At 36.9% G+C, this 20,735-nt stretch overlaps 1 long non-coding RNA gene across 1 annotated transcript; it reads right to left on the bottom strand.

The window, feature by feature from the left end:
- Nucleotides 1-605: 605 nt before the first annotated feature.
- LOC107562818 (uncharacterized) lies at nucleotides 606-11,853 on the bottom strand. The gene is made up of 3 exons (XR_001606034.1): nucleotides 11,707-11,853; nucleotides 3,118-3,119; nucleotides 606-616 (listed from the first exon to the last, which is right to left on the bottom strand). It is a non-coding gene; the product is annotated as an uncharacterized lncRNA (long non-coding RNA).
- Between the last annotated feature and the right edge of the window lie 8,882 nt (nucleotides 11,854-20,735).

The following is a 20,735-nucleotide window of genomic DNA, read 5'->3' on the forward strand; positions in this document are numbered from 1 at the left end:
ACGAAGTCGTTGCGCGTAGCTCTTACCATACAGGATTTTAGAAAAGTGGGCAAAGCATAACGTGCACACTTACCACTTATGTGGATTTTAGAAATGTTAAATGTGAGCCAGAATCATCACAATTAAAAGAACCAAAGACTTAAACTAATTCAGTCTGTGTGCATTGAATTTATTTAATACACAAGTTTCACAATTTGAGTTGAATTACTGAAATAAATGAACTTTTCCACGACATTCTAATTTATTGAGATGCACCTGTATAGGCCTATCCCAGGGGTGTCAAACTCAGTTCCTGGAGGGCCGCAGCCCTGCAGAGTTTAGGTCCAACACACATACCATGTAGTTTTCAAATAAGCCTAAATGATTAGATTAGCTGGATCAGATGTGTTTAATTAGGGTTATAGCTAAACTGTTGCAGGGCTGTGGCCCTCCAGGAACTGAAATTGACACCCTTGGCCTATCCCATTTTTGCCTCCCTCCCACTGTTAAAATGTAAATAATTTTTACTCAGAGTACATTTTAAACAAGCTACTTTTTACTTTTACTTGAGTAGATTTTTAGACTGGTACTTTTACTTGTACTTAAGTAAAATTCCATTAACATAATGGTACTTTTACTTAAGTAGAATATTTTCATACTCTTTCCACCTCTGCACTTTACTACTGAGAAAAATGTCAGTTTTGCTATCGCAGAATTAATTTGCACTGATCACACATTCACTTTGAAAGCATTTAAAAGGCCCTTCCACAAAGCAGCTGACAAATTGCAACATCAGACATGCCAGGCTGGCATTGCTAACCCATCACAATCTACATTTTATCTTCAGTGTGGGAGCTTTTCTTAAGTACTATTTCCTAACCTTCTTGAACACTAAAATATCATTAAGGCATCAAGTCAAATGCCCTCAATGACGTTTAACCTGCTCAATGTCATTGAGAGAACAGACATAATCAAAAGATCGGATAAAAATCTTAAACTCTGGCCTTCGGTAATGAGTCTGTTTTTCTCCTCTTTTCTCCTTGTACTCCCCCCTCCTCGTGGCCTCATTCAGGTTCAGCCCTTTTTATTCTCCATTCTGTAATATTCTTACATTGATGCCCTTGCACTAGTATAATGTGCTGATATAACATTATTTGGATACCTTAGTTGCAGTAGAAGAGAGAAAAGTCATAATTTACCCTGATTTGAGAGTATATGTGCAAGCCATAAATTATGAATGCACTGTAACAAAACACGGTCACAGCCAGAACCGCATTTATCAAAGTAATTGAAGGCATGACACACAGTACACAACAATGTTACAGCATGGTTGCGCTAGCATTTTTTAAGAGGACTACAGACAGGACAGAAAAAAATGGCCTCTTCAGAGAAGCAAAAAAAAGCAAAAGAAATGGGGAATAGTTGTTGGGTGCTGTGGTGAAACCTAATGATTAGGCTGCTGATCTGGTGTAAGCAGAAAAACACTTGCTGATTCTGACCTCTGTTTTGGTCCCTGGGCTTGATATTTATGCCCACACAGACATCCCGAAGGGAGAGACCGTCTGCCTGTGAGCTCAGAGGGGCGAGCTAACTCAACGAAAAGACCTGGATGACTGTGTATGCAACCTCCAGGGCTTTCTAACACAAAAAGAAAGAAATAAAAATTGAAACAAAAATATAGACAGCGGGCAGAACATAACTAGAACTTACAGTCTCAGATCCAGATTGGCTAAATTAAAAGAAAGGAAATATTTCAGAAATTCCCTTTGCTTTAGGTGCAGGTGCAGAGTTTTTGCTCTTGGAAACCCAGTTGTGATTGACTAAATAGTCTTGCTTTCATTCTAAAGTGTCTGATAACAAAGCATTCACCAAAGATGTAGGAATGGTGGTATTGCCTATTGCCTGGTGGGATTGCTAACTTCAAGTAGGCAAAGTTTTATTTTATTCTGGGTATTTATGACTCCATTAGGACTCTACAAGAGATGCTCAATCTCGTTTTGGAGCACATTGATCTCTGACAGCTACTGCTTCACTTTAATCTTACTCCTCATTCACTTATCATCAGTTTTTCCAAGAACAGAAAAAGACGGCAAACTAGGTAAAACATGAAATCAAAGCCAGTAACAGGAATTTTTGCAGAGTTAGGGAAAATGAAAAGTGAAACAGAGGTAAGATTAGATCTCATTACATTGACTTTTTTTCCTAGGGGTTTGCAAGAGAAGCCTGTGATTTCTTGAGCAGAATTCTGAGTTACTGTGGTAAGGAGCTAATGCTCTAATGTTTTTCTCAGTGGACGCAATAGCTGCAGTAGTGTGGTAGGTCTTTGTTCAAGTGCTGTTTTCCCAATTTCAGGTTTTAACTATTTGGTAAAATGCTTTTAGAGAGAATTTACAGGTTCAGACTGAGGTCTGGTCAGAATATAGAGGCTACAGTAGCATAAGGGCAGGACAGTAAGTGTGAGTAATAGCTAACTGGTCTCTTGCCAGATCCACTGTCTCTTGTTGGCAGCTGTTCCTGCCCTCATTTTACTTTCAATCACTCCTTCTCCCTTCCCCTGTGAGATTTACAGAAAATGGTCCACATTACTGTCTACATTCTGTCTAATGGTAACACTGTTTCAGTTATCATTTTAACTCGTTTGGTTTAATTAGAAACGAACGGTAATCAGTAAAACATTTACATTTAGCACATGCTTTTAACCTGAAATTACTTACAAATGAGGAAAAACAGTAGCACAAAAGCTAAAGCATAACTGAGATGGGATTTTTTTTTTAATTCTAATAGGAAGTGGCTTTATATTTCAAAACTAGCATACAATGATGTTATGCAAAATCATTAAAAAACAACAGCAATTTCCTGAAGAACAGAGGTCACTTAAATATTTTAAAATGCTAATAACTGAATAACACTGTTAAATGTAATCTTTAGCAAATCCCAAAATTAATATCCAGTTTTCATTTTGCAGTTTACATCCATTTATATATGATTTTATTTAATATATTTTAATATTGGCTATTAATCAGTAATCAGGCACAATAATTATTGATAATACTTAATTAAGTCCGTTTTTTTAAACATCCACTGTTATTTATCCACATGGTGGTGAATTTTCTCCAGATATAACTTAACAGCTTCAACATCTGTGATTGCATTTAGATGTAATAGTGTAACACCAAACACTAGACGTCAACTCTTTGTGCACACAGATTAGATCAGTGATGTAAAGCACATTACTGGAGTGTCAAACTGAGCAGTTAACTCGCATTTAGTAGACACTTGAGACTGGGATTCGTAGTGAGGTAAAGAACGATTCTAGAGTGGGTGGCAGGCAAGCGAGAGCATGAACCTCTACTGTCAAGCGCAAGTCTGCCCCTTGATGTTAATCCCTGAAAGCTGTTTTCTGCTATGGATTAGTGACAGGAGAACAAGGCTTAGTGCTCCCTGATGAAAAATCTTGAACAAATGCTTGGATATAGAAAGACTTTTTTCTGAAATACAGAGAACTTTTACCAATTTTATCACATACTAAATTCATTAGAAGGCATTTACTGAGAGGGGTATTGTTGTGACACCGAAATATGCGACCAGTGTGATGCCTTTGAGCTGCCCTCTTTTACTTTTCTGGAAACACCCAAAGTTAAAAGATAATATTAAATCCACCTCACAACAGTTTTGTGTTCTTCTACACACAGTCAATGAACTGTTTTATGCAAGATCAGCAGACTGTGTCCTGAACACACACATACAGAATGGGTCATGGTATTAATAGTGCCTGGATGCTTCTGTGTTGTCCTTGATGGTGCATTTGCCATTACTCCTGTACTGTACTGTTTATTTTGGCCTGTGCACCTGGTGTGTCATGGCACGTTCCCTTGGGTTGAAACAGTGGGCCGCTCATCCTGTAATGCATTGCTCTGCTCACTTGTTAGAGAAAGATGCATGGCCTCTGTGGCACAACAAGATGGATGATCAGCAAAAATACACTAGCCTCGGCTACCATGGAGGTGACCCAGACCTGCCTAGCGAAGGGAAGCTTAAACACACACTTCCTTTTGTAGTGAAGGAAAGGTCATGATCGGCACTGACACAGCCACTTAGTATGTCAATCTTAACTTATCCGTCATCAGACAGGATCCTCAGACTGGGTGAGGATCAGATCAGGATCAGAAGGAAGTGTTGAATAGTAGTTTATACGTTCATTTTGGATTCTTGACGGTGCTTTTGTTTCACCACCCTTGAAAAAGCCTTTGTTGTTCATTTAATTTACATTGAATCAATAAGATTCTCTAAATTGTGTTTTTCAAACTATGCAATCTGAAGTACTGAGTGACATAATAGATATTATCATGTACACTCTAAAAAATAAAGGTTCTCATTGGATTTCTTGAAGTAAAGAGGGAATTGGGAAAATCATTCCAGCAATAACTGTGAAAGTTTCAGAAAGTGATTTTGCGCCTCTTTGTGTTAGTACCACAGACTTGAGGAAATAAAGAATTGCAAAAGGGTAGGTGAGAGATTTTAGATCCAGTGATTGTTCGATATGCAAGCTTCAGTGCCTTATACCTGATATGAAAGCTTGAGGCGGTCTTTGCGATGTGGTCTGTAAAAGTCTAACCTGTATGATGTTATTGTTTGTTGATGGTGTCTGCATTTGGTTCAGGTGGTGTTCTTTCATCCAAGTCGAGGCGTCCACAAGGCATGGTGAGATCAGTGCAGCCATTGTGTGATCACTGGGCTGGAACGTGAAGGCAAAGTAAAGCTGTGTGTCATCTGCACTTTTGTTTTGAAAGAGAGAATCTCAAACCCAAAATGAGAGAGTAAACAAGAGCAGTGGAAATATCCTAAGTCATGCTATATAGGTCGTTTTTTTTAACGGAAGTTGCCAGCATTTGCTCCTCTTACCAGGCTACAGTCATTATGATTTCAGGTGAGTTTAACGTGTTTACATTAAGCCAAAAATCTATTTCTGCCACTGCTCTCTTGTCTGTCTCCTGTTGAGCTCTAATGAATAAGCGTTTGTGATATCGACATTTGTGGATTTTTCTTTTACTTATAGTTACTGCTGTTTGTTTGGTTTGTAGGTGCTTGTCATTTGGTATAGTCAGGGATGCACATTTTAAAAGCTTAAGAGTGCAGAATGATGATAAAACAGCCTCAAAGTGTATACAAATGGGAATCATTAAAAGCGTTGTTCTTTGTGAAAGATCTGTTCACAAAACAGAAATGTGATGGCTATGCAAATTAATCAGTTTCCCACATTGCTACTATATCATCTTGCCATTGATTGACAAGATTAATGACTTGTTATAATTTTTAGTCTTGGATGTAAAAAGGTGGGGATAAAAATTTTACAGCTAGTAAATCATCATTCACTGATTATAGGAGCTTTGGAAACAAGTGTAAATCTGATGATGAAACATGTCACTAATATCTTTTCATCGTATAGCAAAACAAAACATCATTAAAAAATGTGTTTCTGGAAACTGTTGAGATGGCACTGTCACAATTCAAACCATTTATCTACTTCTAAATAATAACGCCAGAAGCATTACATAATGAGTATGAGAGCATTAATCTAAAACATTTGTTGTTGAAGTGCAATTGTTGTTGAATAATAGCAGTAATCACAGTAATCGCACTTTACAAAAGTACACTGATGTAGCATTTGGACCAATCAGACACACAACTTTTTGTTATATTTAACAAATAATATCGAACTCCCCATCACCTAACCAAATGGCCAATTACGAGGGTCTATGGACCCTTCCCCCGAAATGCACCTAACACCTCAGAAAGGCAGAACAGGCCTCTGGTTCCATGGTAACCAATGCTTATATCACTGGTTTTATGGCCTAAAAGGAATGCAGGGGATAAACTCCCTCATTTTTATATGTAGATTGAAGCAAAACGGGAATCAAACCAAACCAATAAGTTGGATTTATGGATGAAAAGCATTTTAAGAGCACAAACAGACAGATGCATAGCCTTCTCTATTAGTTTCACCATTAGGCACTTGGGCCGGTTTGCTGTTTATAGTGTTTGAATACTCTTTTACATTATATATGACACTAGTGAGGGATTGGAATCCAAGTGAGAAAAAGCAGAGGGAAAACTAGATAAATAAGTGAACATAAGTTGAATCCACTCATGTGTTTCTCATGAGGAAATGGAGGGAGGGCAACATACTAACTACTGAGCTGTTTAATTAGGTGCCCTGCTGCTTGTTAATGAGGGCACTAACGAGGGCACTGTGGCCATGGACTGCAGCTGCCCTGCTGATCATTAATGGGAGGCAGTGTGTGTGTCAAAAATGTAGGCCTGGCCCGGACAACAACATGAGCGACGCAGAGGCAGCAGGGGGCCAGGGCACGTGCTCTGCAGGGACAGTACAGATTCACACAGTGCTGGGAGGGGGTGAAGCCAAAAGCCGGTGCTAATTGAAGCCTAGCAGAGTAAGTGTTGAAAGTGCAGCCTTTTATTTCGTAGCAGCTTTTACCGATTTGTTTGTTTATGTTGACATTTCATTAGTTATATTTATTAGGTGGGGGAAAAAAGTGGCACTAATTTCATATTCATTGCTTGGCATGTTTTTATGGAGTCAGAGCTGTACTTTATTGCCAACTTCCACGGTTCCTTTAGTGCCGTTCCTCTCATTACACAGTGTGTTATTAAATCCATTTATTTCCAGTAGATAAATCCATTTATTTCCAGTAGATAGACTAGGAACATTTCGTTTTTGCTACCTAAAATTGTTTGCTAATGTGTATACTCGCCCTGAGCCATGACTTCATTAGCTGACCAACATACTCCGTAACCTACATTATTCACTATTCTGAGATCTTCAATAGTCGACATGCGTTTACATTCAGAAGTAAAGTCATAATTCACATTAATGTTTTCTTTTTCGAATGCCACTGATTTAACTATAAAATGTAGGTTGTAATTAACTAAGGCTTGTATCAACATATAATGTAAATAATATATCATAATTACAAATAAATAGCTTTGGTTTTTATAAATTCTGTATAAATGGCTGTTCTTATAAAAGTATTACAAACAACATTTCAGGCCCAGTTACTGTGTCTCACCAATAGCACAATATTGTCAGGAACACCAAAAAAAAACATTTTTCAACATAGATAAGTATGCTATTTCCTGTCAATGTGTGAAAGTTCAGTTTCATTAGGCAGGTATACATGGGTAAATAAATATACATAAATAATTAAGCATAACAAGGTGCAGTAAACGATAAAACTATGTCTGCTACAAACTAGTGTTTAAGATTATGATAATGAATTAAAATAATAGCATAAATAACCAGTTTGCAACATAATGAACTCTTTTAGCACAGCTAAAATAACTGTAAGCGGCTGAAATTGGAAGCCTTGCAATTTCATATTTAAAATGGCTGTGTTTGTGCTTACAGTATGTTAAAAATAAGTTAAATACAAATTGTGCACTGTGCAGTGACCATGGAAAACTAAATCACATTGTATCACTTTCCCTTTGATGCAAAGTTAGAAAGAGAGCGAAACCAAGGCCGTTTATCCACCAGTCAGTGCAGAGCGAACGGCTTTGAGAATGAAAAAAGAGAACCAGAAAGAGAAAAAATGATCCCATTTCATCTCTGTAGGAACATGACAGAGGAATAAAAGCTATACTAAAGTTCAATGGGGCCTGTAAGTTTCTCTTCCTCTTGCAATTTGTCACAAGCTGAGAGGTCCATCCGATTGCTGCACTCAGGTGTCTGGATGAGTGCCTGAGGGTCTCGGTCAGACGCCCAGATACGATACTGCAACATGGTTCAGCAGGTCGCCATGTGCCATGAAGGCTTGTTGTAAGGCCGTGTTATCAGATGTAGGATGCCACCTCTAGTTTCCAAGACTGAACAGCAGGCATAATTGATATTCCTCTCTGCCTTACAACTGGAAGGTTGATAACAGGAGGCCACAGTCCCTGAGAGTATTTGACTGGAGTTGGGATGTTTAATAGGTTTTTGCATGAAAATTTAAAGCGTGGTAATTTACTAATCCAAAGAACAGCCTCAAAATTATGTAAAGTGCATTTATTTGGTGCCAAGTGCCAAATGATGCCTTAATTTATTTGTCACAATCGATCCATTAATAAAACAATGTGGTTTAATATGTGCCCTGTGCAGTGAGGTCAGATGATTTTGATACATAATTATAATTTTTAACATAATTACGAATAAAACAAAATGTAAAAAGTAAAACAAACCTACAGTAATGCTCTTAATGTACTGGAGATGGTACTTAATCAAGTTCGATGCCAGCATGGGCTCATTAGTCCACACATAAAACAGAGGGAACTTTGCATGAAAAAAATGCCAAATGTACAATGCTCTTCTGTGCTCCCAGTGCAATGCTGATCATCCTGCAGCTTATGTGTTAGTGAAGGGAGCAAGTTTGTTTCCATGTCAAAAACCTTGTCTATTGCTGTTTTCGCTCAAGCATCTATCGTTCATCTATCAAGCAATTATCGTTAACTTGTAGGCTTACCTACAACAAAGCAAGGCTGCAACCATGTCTTGAACATTGGCCATTTCTGATTATCTATGTCTAAGGAGGTTATGGCCCTGCAACAAAGTACACAGGATTCTTAAGTGAACTATTGCTTAATGCATCTTTAATGAATTATATTACGAATAAAACAAAATGTAAAAAGTAAAACAAACCTACAGTAATGCTCTTAATGTACTGGAGATGGTACTTAATCAAGTTCGATGCCAGCATGGGCTCATTAGTCCACACATAAAACACTTTCCAGTCGCAAAGTTTCCAGAGGGAACTTTGCATGAAAAAAATGCCAAATGTACAATGCTCTTCTGTGCTCCCAGTGCAATGCTGATCATCCTGCAGCTTATGTGTTAGTGAAGGGAGCAAGTTTGTTCCCGTGTCAAAAACCTTGTCTATTGCTGTTTTCGCTCAAGCACATATGATTCTGGTATTAACATGCTTATTATCGTTAACTTGTAGGCTTACCTACAACAAAGCAAGGCTGCAACCATGTCTTGAACATTGGCCATTTCTGATTATCTATGTCTAAGGAGGTTATGGCCCTGCAACAAAGTACACAGGATTCTTAAGTGAACTATTGCTTAATGCATCTTTAATGAATTATAACTATTTTTTGACAGTATTACCTTCATCTCTGTCCACCATATTGGAATAAAATGTTTTCCAGAGCTTTTTGCAATACGTTTACCTCAATCCTTCAAACACTGCCTGAATTTTAGATGAAAAGCTAAAGCGGCAGCACAATCTAAAGCAGACTGTGTTTTTATGATGTGTGAAAAAAGAGAAAGCCGTTGTTAACCTTTTAAAAAGAAGATTTTAAAATGTACTAATTTAGCTTTAATGTTTAGTTGTAATAGAAAATACTCTTTTGATTGCGCAAATCAAGGAAACATGAAAGACATTTGTAAGGATGGCTTCCCTACGGTGGTTCAGGTTGTAGGATTGCCGAATGACTAAAGAAACGTTATCAGCACGATGGTATAAAACTGTACATTTCTAGTCTATTACCACCCACTGCCACTTATACCAACGACGTAAATAAGCGCAGTTAGAATAGCTAAATATGTGGGAGAGTGTTGCTTTTGTGTGACCATTGTATTGCAATAGGTAGCACTTTAATATTAACCTTGAATCAAGACTAGTTGGCACATAATTATTAATTGAAATGATTTAATAACAATAGTTTGTTATGATTACACTTGAATTGGATACAAAATAGATGAAGGATGGTAAAGCATAGTTAATTGTACCCAACATGTAAAATATTACCTGAGAGAAAGAGATATAGAGAGAGGAAGAAAAAGAGGGAGAGAGGGCAGAGACCCAAGAAGAGCTCCAACAGAGAAAAGAGGCAGCAAAGAAAAGAGACAGAGCAACGTTTACAGTCCTCTTTTATCCCTTCCTTGACCATGTGACTAAAAACCAAATGTGAGACATTCAAACTGACCAATCAGCAGATTAAATGATTAGAACATGATAGTCAAATGTGTTGGTTACATACATGATATGGAGTTATGCAGTGGAATGATATTTACTCATAAGTCCTTTTATCATAACACTGTGTCTACACCGGACGCAACAGTTGTCGTTTCGCACCGCACCGCAACAGCTAAAGTCTGTCTACACCGGACGTGACAAAGTGACTGTTGAAAATCATTAGAAATTTGTGTCAATAAGTCATAAATAGAACGCGGCAGCAGTTTATTGTCGGGGATTTGTTGTGTCGTGTCGGGAAATGTATATTCTTGTGATGGCAAAGCTGAATTTTCATCAGTCATTACTCCAGTCGTCTTTAAAAATCTTTCTAACAGTGGTGGGTAGTAATGAAGTACATTTACTCCATTACATTTACTTTGGGTGGGTACTTTTACTTTAAGTCAAGTACATTAAAAAAACTGAACTTTTACTTCGTTACGCTTTTAAAAACTACTTAAAGCCGTAGGCCTGTTTAGATACTAATCCTTACTGACATTACTAAGAAAGATATAAGTATTTTGTTGCATGTGTTTAATAAGACCTTAATTTTTAGCGTGACTTTGATGTAATGGAAGGGACCTTTAATAAAAAGGTGAGTTTATATTTAGAATCATTTTTAATGGTTTTCTCATAGTTCACTTTGCATATTAAGATGGTTTAACATTCAAAAAATTCAACACTTCAACAAAAGGGAACTTACATTTTTGTTCAGGACTACAGATAATTTTAAAGGTTTTACAAACATTCCCTCCCCAGAAGTGAGAGCAGCTCTCCTGCAGTCTGTTAGCTCAAACCAACCATTAAACCAAACCCACCAGCTCAATTCATCTCCTAATCTCCAGACACATGCTGGGACTCTGAGTACCCCACACAGCTCGCACTATTCCCAGTGGAGAAAAGAGTGGAATGAAGGACCAGTGGAGGGGAAGTGAGCAGAGAAGGAGGAAGATTGGGGAGGGAGAAAAGGCAGCTTGCAGGAGTCCATGAGGTTTTGAAAAAAAAAAAAAAAAAGCTTGAACAAAACAGAGTAATAGTGCAGTGGAAGACCCCCTTGTGACTGCTATAATTTGAAAGCTAATCTATGTGTCCGTCAGCTTGTCTACTGTTATATTTAGCTATTCATCTCTTTCTCTACTTCCATCCTTCTAATCCATCCCTTCCTGTTTTTTGCTTCCTCTTCTGTTCCCTTCTCTTTTTTTCCTCTCCACCCTTGTCACCAGATTCGTTGCTTAAGTGCTGATTAACTCCATGTGTGGTGGAAAGATGGATGGCCGGTTAGGGTCCAAATTAAATGCCCTCTTTCCTCTTCTCATTCTGCAATCAGTGCCTTCAGCTACCCACTGCAATCAACTGCCTTGATCTGTGGCAAAGCTCTTCAAAGTTGTAGCTTCTCACAAACTCTGGATTGGAAACTTTTAAACAAGGTCATCCTTAGGACTTATGATCTGTACATAAGCTGAATGAACAATTACACAAACTTATTAGAGATGTGCGCTACGACTAATTTCAAAATTGCTTGAACAGAAAATTGGTAACCGATAGGGCTGGGTAAAAAATATTGATATCTCGATTTTAATCGATTCTCATTTTTACGAAACAATATTGATTCTTAAATCTCAAGAATCGATTAGTCTAGCCTGTTTTCAGTTAATGGATGAAACATTGAAGCACACCTCCCATCCAATAAATCGCAATAAGCATTGTGCCTTGATACTTGAAACAAAATCTCAGATTTCAATTTATGCCCATTGCATTGCAGTATTCAAACAATAAATGCCGTTTTGGCGCTGTTTAATGTGGAGTGACCGATCGCTGTAGCGCCTCAGTTCAACAGACGCGGCAGTGCGAGGCACACGTGAACTGACCATCTCATCCACATTGATACCTCTTTCAACACAAAATAAACATGACTAAACATCCAAAGGTAAGTTAAAAGAAAGAGTACAACTTTACAATTCATATCATGTCTCATGTAATCGCTCAATCAGTGTTTCAGCCGCGCAAATACGGCAATATAACAGCTTGTAAACAATTCATGTAACATCACATTTACCTCAGAAAGCATATTCGGTGACCATAAACTTGTTAGTCAGCTAAGTTAGAAAAATAAGCTGTTGAGAGGGGCATTTTGCTAAATATATGCACCATATAACATTCATTATAATTTTTTATGACAGCCACTATTTAAATGTGTATATTAAAAAAAAATTAACTAACTGAAGTAATTGCAACTTAATTATTATAAAAACTTAAGTGTAATTTAAGCAGTTGTACAGCACAAATCAGTCCATTTTAACCTTCAATATTATAATGTAATAATGTAGTACTCTCATGTATATTTTACAGCATTTTTTTTCTTTAAGAAAATTTGGCATGTACTGTACCTGATATATCCATATATCCAGATATTGAATCGAATCAAATTGGTAATTGACTCGAATCACAAGCTTGTGAATGAGAATCTAATCGAATTGTGAAATTTGTGTCAAAACCCAGCCCTAGTAACCGACTATTCTGAAAGTAAGAAACCCTCAGAAGACAGTCAAACACTTTGTGTGTATATGCAATCCATTTGGAATACTCAATCTATGAATCAAACAGTCAAATAATTCTAGATACATTATTATTTGAGTTGTTCTTATTTTCCATCAAACCATTAAAATTTACAACACTGACGGCAACAAAAGCAGCAGACATGCTGAATGAAAATGCAAATTCACTCTCTGACATTAGGTGGTGCTTTGGACAAGCAGAACTTCATATGTGACACATACGTGCACGTGTTTGTTCGTTCGTTCGTTCAACTTGAAGTGTCGCTGCGCACCGATCATTGAATGACACCAAAGTACCGCGAGAGCGATTCGAAAGCAAGGAGCCATCTGCTCTGCTTTCTATAGCTCTCATGAATGTTATACAACAATCGATCTGCACAGTGCAAACAGCCAAAACGTGAATATTTTAGGCAAAACAGAAATCCTGGCAAGGACACGTCCCGTAAAAATGGCCCGTATGGTCACCCTATTCATAATGTTTCCCCCTTTAAACCAGTAAATAGGCCTTTGCTCCTACACATGCTCATCTTCCAAGCACACGAAAGTGACACGAAAAAAAATGCACACCGCATTCACACAAGGTCTGAGGTGAAATGAAAATAATTTATCAGCTCCAGATATCCACTTTTTTAAAAAATACTGTATTATTTTTTTTAAAGAAACATTAAAATGACTACATTTACAACTAGTCAGCTAGTATTTCCAATGTCGACTAACAGTAGCAGTTCAGTTTAGTCGACTAGTTGGCTATTCTCGCACATCCCTAGTACTATGACTATTTAAAGTTTATGATGTTGCATATATATATATATATATATATATATATTAACCGCAAAACATTTTTCAGGTTTCTTTAATGAACAGAAAGTTCAAAAGAACAGCATTTATTTTGAAATAGAAATCTTTTGTAACAATGCAAACATCTTTACAGTCACTTTTGATCAATTTAAGGTGTACTAGCTAAATAAAAGTATTATTTTAAAACAATCTTACTGACTTAAAATGTAGATTTAATATTCATATATTTTAAAAAAATATATATATTATATTTTTATTTTATATTTTATTTCGGCTCTCTTTTTTCCTCTGAAATGGAAATAGGTTACCATAAAAAGCACCGTTTTGAAACTGACAGTGTACATGTAGATCCAGAAACACAGGAACTTTGTGGTAAAAGCACAACACATAATGTCGCTAGAATTGTCATTTATTTTGATCGGCTCATCTGAACATACAGAAACCCATAAAGGGTACCAACAAAGTTTTATTATGTCTTTCCCCATCAAATTTTCACCTTATGTTCTTTCATTTTGCTGCGTAATCAGCCACAAATCTGTCTGAAATGCCAAATTAAAGTGAAGAGACTGGTGGAGAAGTTGTTACAGGTTCAAATTATCCATTTTAAACCTAAAACAAACTCCCACAGGCCAGAAGGACAAGAGCAATGTGATTTGAACACTTTGAAATCATAGATGCTATATTACCCAGTTGTTTTCAAACTGCAGGTCGCATTGAATGGACTGTAATGCTAAACAATAAATGCCGTTTTGGCGCTGTTTAATGTGGAGTGACCGATCGCTGTAGCGCCTCAGTTCAACAGACGCGGCAGTGCGAGGCACACGTGAACTGACCATCTCATCCACATTGATACCTCTTTCAACACAAAATAAACATGACTAAACATCCAAAGGTAAGTTAAAAGAAAGAGTACAACTTTACAATTCATATCATGTCTCATGTAATCGCTCAATCAGTGTTTCAGCCGCGCAAATACGGCAATATAACAGCTTGTAAACAATTCATGTAACATCACATTTACCTCAGAAAGCATATTCGGTGACCATAAACTTGTTAGTCAGCTAAGTTAGAAAAATAAGCTGTTGAGAGGGGCATTTTGCTAAATATATGCACCATATAACATTCATTATAATTTTTTATGACAGCCACTATTTAAATGTGTATATTAAAAAAAAATTAACTAACTGAAGTAATTGCAACTTAATTATTATAAAAACTTAAGTGTAATTTAAGCAGTTGTACAGCACAAATCAGTCCATTTTAACCTTCAATATTATAATGTAGTACCGACTGACTCTCATGTATATTTTACAGCATTTTTTTTCTTTAAGAAAATTTGGCATGTACTGTACCTGATATATCCAAAATAATCGATATTGAATCGAATCAAATTGGTAATTGACTCGAATCACAAGCTTGTGAATGAGAATCTAATCGAATTGTGAAATTTGTGTCAAAACCCAGCCCTAGTAACCGACTATTCTGAAAGTAAGAAACCCTCAGAAGACAGTCAAACACTTTGTGTGTATATGCAATCCATTTGGAATACTCAATCTATGAATCAAACAGTCAAATAATTCTAGATACATTATTATTTGAGTTGTTCTTATTTTCCATCAAACCATTAAAATTTACAACACTGACGGCAACAAAAGCAGCAGACATGCTGAATGAAAATGCAAATTCACTCTCTGACATTAGGTGGTGCTTTGGACAAGCAGAACTTCATATGTGACACATACGTGCACGTGTTTGTTCGTTCGTTCGTTCAACTTGAAGTGTCGCTGCGCACCGATCATTGAATGACACCAAAGTACCGCGAGAGCGATTCGAAAGCAAGGAGCCATCTGCTCTGCTTTCTATAGCTCTCATGAATGTTATACAACAATCGATCTGCACAGTGCAAACAGCCAAAACGTGAATATTTTAGGCAAAACAGAAATCCTGGCAAGGACACGTCCCGTAAAAATGGCCCGTATGGTCACCCTATTCATAATGTTTCCCCCTTTAAACCAGTAAATAGGCCTTTGCTCCTACACATGCTCATCTTCCAAGCACACGAAAGTGACACGAAAAAAAATGCACACCGCATTCACACAAGGTCTGAGGTGAAATGAAAATAATTTATCAGCTCCAGATATCCACTTTTTTAAAAAATACTGTATTATTTTTTTTAAAGAAACATTAAAATGACTACATTTACAACTAGTCAGCTAGTATTTCCAATGTCGACTAACAGTAGCAGTTCAGTTTAGTCGACTAGTTGGCTATTCTCGCACATCCCTAGTACTATGACTATTTAAAGTTTATGATGTTGTATTGAATCGAATCAAATTGGTAATTGACTCGAATCACAAGCTTGTGAATGAGAATCTAATCGAATTGTGAAATTTGTGTCAAAACCCAGCCCTAGTAACCGACTATTCTGAAAGTAAGAAACCCTCAGAAGACAGTCAAACACTTTGTGTGTATATGCAATCCATTTGGAATACTCAATCTATGAATCAAACAGTCAAATAATTCTAGATACATTATTATTTGAGTTGTTCTTATTTTCCATCAAACCATTAAAATTTACAACACTGACGGCAACAAAAGCAGCAGACATGCTGAATGAAAATGCAAATTCACTCTCTGACATTAGGTGGTGCTTTGGACAAGCAGAACTTCATATGTGACACATACGTGCACGTGTTTGTTCGTTCGTTCGTTCAACTTGAAGTGTCGCTGCGCACCGATCATTGAATGACACCAAAGTACCGCGAGAGCGATTCGAAAGCAAGGAGCCATCTGCTCTGCTTTCTATAGCTCTCATGAATGTTATACAACAATCGATCTGCACAGTGCAAACAGCCAAAACGTGAATATTTTAGGCAAAACAGAAATCCTGGCAAGGACACGTCCCGTAAAAATGGCCCGTATGGTCACCCTATTCATAATGTTTCCCCCTTTAAACCAGTAAATAGGCCTTTGCTCCTACACATGCTCATCTTCCAAGCACACGAAAGTGACACGAAAAAAAATGCACACCGCATTCACACAAGGTCTGAGGTGAAATGAAAATAATTTATCAGCTCCAGATATCCACTTTTTTAAAAAATACTGTATTATTTTTTTTAAAGAAACATTAAAATGACTACATTTACAACTAGTCAGCTAGTATTTCCAATGTCGACTAACAGTAGCAGTTCAGTTTAGTCGACTAGTTGGCTATTCTCGCACATCCCTAGTACTATGACTATTTAAAGTTTATGATGTTGCATATATATATATATATATATATATATATATTAACCGCAAAACATTTTTCAGGTTTCTTTAATGAACAGAAAGTTCAAAAGAACAGCATTTATTTTGAAATAGAAATCTTTTGTAACAATGCAAACATCTTTACAGTCACTTTTGATCAATTTAAGGTGTACTAGCTAAATAAAAGTATTATTTTAAAACAATCTTACTGACTTAAAATGTAGATTTAATATTCATATATTTTAAAAAAATATATATATTATATTTTTATTTTATATTTTATTTCGGCTCTCTTTTTTCCTCTGAAATGGAAATAGGTTACCATAAAAAGCACCGTTTTGAAACTGACAGTGTACATGTAGATCCAGAAACACAGGAACTTTGTGGTAAAAGCACAACACATAATGTCGCTAGAATTGTCATTTATTTTGATCGGCTCATCTGAACATACAGAAACCCATAAAGGGTACCAACAAAGTTTTATTATGTCTTTCCCCATCAAATTTTCACCTTATGTTCTTTCATTTTGCTGCGTAATCAGCCACAAATCTGTCTGAAATGCCAAATTAAAGTGAAGAGACTGGTGGAGAAGTTGTTACAGGTTCAAATTATCCATTTTAAACCTAAAACAAACTCCCACAGGCCAGAAGGACAAGAGCAATGTGATTTGAACACTTTGAAATCATAGATGCTATATTACCCAGTTGTTTTCAAACTGCAGGTCGCATTGAATGGACTGTAATGCTCCCAGACGGACAAATCTAGACATATACAATACAAGTGCAATTTGAAAAAGTATGTAATGCATGAATTCAAAGAGCTTTGATTGGTATGCAAGGTCACACGCTCACTCTCTTTCTCTTTTTCACTACCGCAGACTCAGAAAAAACTAGTAAGAGCAGGAATTCATTGCAAGGTACTTTATGTATGCATGCATATACAGAGGCTTCAGCAAATCGCTACAGCAAACACAGTTTAAGGCATTGCTTATACTGAGAGAGGCTGTTGGTGGTGATAAGCATGGCGCTTTGTCTATATCTCGCTCTGGAGTATTTGGGGGTAGAAAAGTTTGTTTCTAATGTTTGCCTCATTTCATATTTTCCCTGACTCCTCAAATTCTGGAATATTGCTTTTAGACGAGTAATAATTTAGTATCTACTCACTGGCATGTGTGCAAAAGCTGTCACTCCCAGGTGAGCTGGAGCAGGGTGTTACCATGGAAAATGTGTTGTTGGCCAATGGGAAACAAAAGTCAGAAGTTCGTGCTAAACTGACACTTTTTAATTTTAAATGCCTTTTTTATTCATTTAAATAATTATATCAACAACAAATTGCATTTTATTTAGTAGTTTTGCAGGGATGGAAACTGTTCGGATAAAGAAAAGGAGCACATGTTAATGACATCTGTTTCAGACTGAAATAATCTGAGATATCATACATACTGCAGTTGCTGTTGTTAGTAAATGTGCAGAGAGTGCGAACTATTCACAGAAACCCCCATAAATAAGGTTTGGCAATGCCATGGGAAGCATTGAGGATGAATATGGATGCATCACATTTATGTTATTTCAGTAGAAATCTGTGCAATCTGGAATTATATAATAGTCATTGGATCTTTTTTGTGAGTCGTCACATTAGCCATTCACAATTTTGCTTAATATGACGGCACCTTAAAATGGGTCATATGATGCTGCTAAAAATAACATTATTTTGTGTATTTGGTGTAATGAAATGTGTATGCGGTTTAAGGTTCAAAAAACACATTATTTTCCACATACTGTACATTATTGTTTCTCCTCTATCCCCCGCCTTTCTGAAACGCGTTGATTTTTACAAAGCTCATCATTCTAAAAAAGCGAGGTGTGCTGTGATTGGCCAGCTATCCAGTGTGTTGTGATTGGCCGAATACCTCAAGCGTGTGACGTACCATACTGTGATGATGCCCTGTCAGGCCGGAACGATGATTCAAAAACATGAAAACCCATTATAAACGAGGCATTGAGTTGAAGTGTTCTGGATCAGTGTTGTAAATACAACTTAACCACTGACTTCTAGTCGTGTCCATTTTTGGAAGGCCAAACAAAGTAGTTTCGCTTTCACAACGAAGCACACAGTGCCTTCACGGCATGGCGGCAGCAACAACAATACTACAGCGAGAATAAAAGTTATGCCTTCTTTCTTTGCGTGAACATTTGGGTGGCGTTATGCAAATCTTCCCACATTGTGATGTAGATATGTGGGGGGCGTGTTAGAACGAGCCGTTTTAGGTAGGCGTGGCTGACTCTTAACTTTTATAAAGAATATCTCTTTGGATTTGAGACTTTAGTCTTTGCAACTTTATAGATCTTCTTTATGCACCAAGAGCTTGTAACACTCCAAAGAGAAAGGAAAAATTTAAATCGCATCATATGACCCCTTTAAGGTAGTAGACAAAATTAAATAAACAAATAAATAAATAATATAAGGCAACAGTTTGTATCAATCCTTTTGAGGTATGACCATTTCTAATGAAATTATGTTGAACCAACAAAATGGAGTTATAGGAACTTAAAGGGATAGTTCACAAAAAAAATAAATAATAAATTATTAATACATTTTGTCATTATTTACTCACCCTCATGTTGTTCCAAATCTGTATGAATTTCTTTCTTTTGTTTAAAATACAAAATATTTTGAAGAATGTATTTTTTGTCCATACTATGAAACATTCTTCAAAATATATTTTGTGTGCAATAGAAGAAACTTCTTGGGTTAATTGACTCTAACCCTGTTCCCTGAAAAAGCGGGAACGAGATGCTGCGTATCAAACGCTAATGAAAACATTCTTTGTTCCACCGGTTGCAAAGCACGTGTGTCAAACATGCCAAGAATTTGCTTAAACGTGTCCGTTTCACGTCTATTTTATAACCTGCAGGTGCACGTAATCAATTACGTAACTCACCGAGGTTATTTAAGCCAATTCTTGCCGTGTTTGACACACGTGCTTCGCAACCGGTCGAACAAATAATGTTCACATTAGCGTTTGATACGCAACATCGAGAGTAGCTTTGATAGGGAACTCAACAACCTGATGGCGAGTAAATCACAATTTTCTTTTTGGGGTGAACTATCCCTTTAATAATTTGTAGCATAAGCACACATTTTAAGTTGATTACTCAAAATAAATTAATTTCAACATAAGATTAAATGGTTCCAGGCCCACCACTTAATTATCTAGTTCAGGTTAAGTGAACAGCTAGCTTAGCATATGCTAAATGTAACTTTATTTAGAATATAAATTCAATGAACAAGTAAGATATTACCTGTCACTGATTATTAGCGCTTTCATTGTGTACCTTCATGTAGCCACCCGTAATATAACCGTGAGCTACAAAAACTCCAGCATAAAAAGCATAAAAACATCCAGAAATTTAGAATAATAGGTTTCCTGAATTGTTTCGAGTGTGTAGTAGTGTTCATTAAAGAACAACAATACATCTACAATGCCTACAATAATTTGTAACCTTCCACTGTTCATCCCTAATGTCATCATTGAGTGAAGAATCGCTGGTCTTATCAACGCCATGTGACTGGGTTGTAAGAGCCTGGCATTGAAACGCCATTTAGGGGAAAGGTTTTCATGTTTTTGAAGGTACCCACACTGGATATTTCATTTCATGTCTGGGATGAAAGTCTTTCATGGTTACTGCTACTCTGGGAAGCGTATGAAGTGCTCTGAGAATGACTCATATTTGTCCACATAAGGAGAGCACCAGCTTGGTGTCTAATGTGTTTAGTTGACTTAGAGATGAAGGCAAGAAACCGTGAACCAGATCTGAGCAAACTGAAAGAGTGTGTTAGACTGTGGAGGACATGACTGGAGTGGATGAGAGTATGGATGAAGAAGGGACAGGGAAATATGGCAGATCATTTATGTGTGGTGTAAAACGTTTGGGACAAGATTATTCCTGATGTGGAAAAATCTGTTACATATGTGACAAACTTAGCTTTGGGTTTAATCTTTTGAATGAAAAAGAGGTTCCAGTTGATGTCAATGTTAACAAAGTAAAAGAGTGCAGGTTTATCATCTTATAAATAGCTAAATGGGTCAGCTTCACCTCTTAACTTATTTGCGTTCTCTTCCTCTTTATGCAGGAGCTCATAA

Source organism: Sinocyclocheilus grahami, unplaced genomic scaffold, assembly GCF_001515645.1.
Source record: "Sinocyclocheilus grahami isolate Dianchi unplaced genomic scaffold, SAMN03320097.WGS_v1.1 scaffold842.1, whole genome shotgun sequence".
Taxonomy (NCBI): Eukaryota; Metazoa; Chordata; class Actinopteri; order Cypriniformes; family Cyprinidae; genus Sinocyclocheilus; species Sinocyclocheilus grahami.